At 34.1% G+C, this 2289-nt stretch overlaps 1 non-coding gene across 1 annotated transcript; it reads right to left on the reverse strand.

Moving 5' to 3' along the window:
- Positions 1-414: 414 nt before the first annotated feature.
- On the reverse strand, positions 415-517 carry LOC116544795. Its single transcript, XR_004266040.1, has one exon. It is a non-coding gene; the product is annotated as a U6 spliceosomal RNA (small nuclear RNA).
- Positions 518-2289: the final 1772 nt, after the last annotated feature.

A 2289-nucleotide genomic window follows, 5' to 3' on the forward strand; every position in this document is an offset into this window, starting at 1 on the left:
TACAGCCGTGTGCCAAATGCCCGGCTAATTTTTCTATTTTTAGTAGAGACAGAGTTTTGCCATGTTGGCCAGGATGGTCTCGACCTGTTGACCTCGTGATCCACCCTCCTCGGCCTCCCAAAGTGCTGGGATTACAGGCGTAAGCCACCGCACCTGGCCCCAAATTTTCATCTTTACCAACAGTGTACAGCGTTCCCTTTCCCCACATTCTTGCCAATACTTGTTATCTTTCTTTTTTTTGGATAATGGTTAGTCTAAAGGTGTGACGTGATATCACATTGTGGTTTTGATTTGCATTTCTCCAATGATTAGTGATGTTGATCACTTTTTCACATACTCATTGGCCATTTGTGTGTCTCATTTTGAAAAATACCTGTTCAGGTCCTTTACGAAAAATACCTGTTCAGGTCCTTTACAAATATGGAGTGCTTCTTGAATTTTATGTTATCCTTACGCAGAGGCCATGCTAATCTCTGTATCATTCAAATTTCAGTGTATGTGCTGCTGAAGTGATCACAAGTATTTTATTCTTTTTAGTACTAATGTAAATAGGATTTTTATATTTCTTTTTCAGATAGGTTATTATTGATATAAAGAAATAAAACTAACTTTTGTATGTTGACTTTCGTATCTTCTAATTTCACTGAATTCATTTATTAGCTCTAACAGTTTTTTAATGCATCTTTGGGAGTTTCAACATGTAGAATCATGTCATCTGCAAAACAAACATAGTTTTACTTGTTCCTTTCCAGTTTGGATGACTTTTAAACTTTTTGTTGTCTGATGCTTTTGCTAGTACTTTCAGTACTATGTGAAGTGGCAAGAATGGGAACCCTTGTCTTGTTTATAACCTTAGGGAAAAATATTTCAACTTTCACCATTGAGTATGATGTTAATTGTGGCCTTGTCACATATGGCCTTTATTGTGATGAGGTTCGTTCCTTCTATATTTACTTTGTTGAGACTTTTTTATCATAAAAGGGTGTTAAATTTAGTCAAATGCTTTTTATACATCTATTGAAATGTTCAGGTGATTTTTATCATTCATTGTGTTAATGTGATGTATTACATCAATTGATTTGCATATATTAAACCAATATTGCAAATTGGTTTAATAAATCTAGGAATAAATCTCACTTGGTCATGAGATATATATATATATATATATACACACACACACACATACTTTTTTTGAAACATTGTTGAATTTGCAATCAAAATTCCAATGGCATTTTTCTTAGAAATAGAAACCCTCAATCAAAATTCCAGTGATACTTTTCATAGATATAGAAAAAATATTCCAAAATTTATATGGAATTTCAAAAGACCCTGAATAGCCAAAGGCATCTTAGAAAAAAAGACAAAGTTGAAGGCATCATATGCTCTGATTTCAAATTCTACTATAGAGTTATAGTGATCAAAACAGTATGGACTTGAATAAAAACAGATATTTAGACCAATGAAACAGAATAGAGGGCCTAGAAGTAAACATATATGGTTAACTAATTTTCAATCAGGGCACCAAGAAGATACAATGGAGAAAAAAAGAACTAAACAGAAACTTTTCCAAAGGAAAAAACAAAGGCCTACAAGTAGATAAAAAGGTGCTTAATATCTCTAATGATTAAGGAAATGCAAATCAAAACCACGGAGCTATGACCTGGCACCTGTTAGTGGTGATTGCTAGGGGCAAGGGAGTAGGGGAAGTTAAGAGATATTAATTAAAGGTAAAAAGTTGTTATATAGGATGAATAAGCCTGGAGATCTAATGTACAGCATAAGGAATATACTTAATAATACTGTATTGTCTACTCAAAATTTGCTAAAAGAGTAGATTTCAGGTACTGCTATCAAAGGAAAAAAGAAGAAAAAGACAGCTATGTGAGATGATAGATACGTTTGCTAATTTGCTTTACTGAGGTAACCACTTCACTATGTATATGTGTATCAAAACCTCATTATTCATGCCTTATGTTTATACAATTAAAAAATGCATGGGAACAAAGAAACACGTACAATGGTTTGAAGGCAACTGATTGCAACTAACAACGCAGGTGAGGTCCTCACTCTAGCTTTTTCACTGTGGGCAGTTTTCAATTTTTTATGTGTGGATGAAGAGTACAGAAGGAAAGAGGCAGTGGAGCAAGGCCACTGAAGCCCATGTTGAGTCTCAGAGCTTTCAAGATTGTGGGGACTTGAAAGGTGAAATCCCAAGAAATACATTTTGATCTTTTCTTCTCAAAATAATTCCCTTGACTCTATTTACCTTAAACAGCATCCATGAAAGTA

The sequence above is a fragment of the Sapajus apella genome, unplaced genomic scaffold (genome assembly GCF_009761245.1).
Source record: "Sapajus apella isolate SASKATOON/1434 unplaced genomic scaffold, GSC_monkey_1.0 scaffold4, whole genome shotgun sequence".
Lineage (NCBI taxonomy): Eukaryota > Metazoa > Chordata > Mammalia > Primates > Cebidae > Sapajus > Sapajus apella.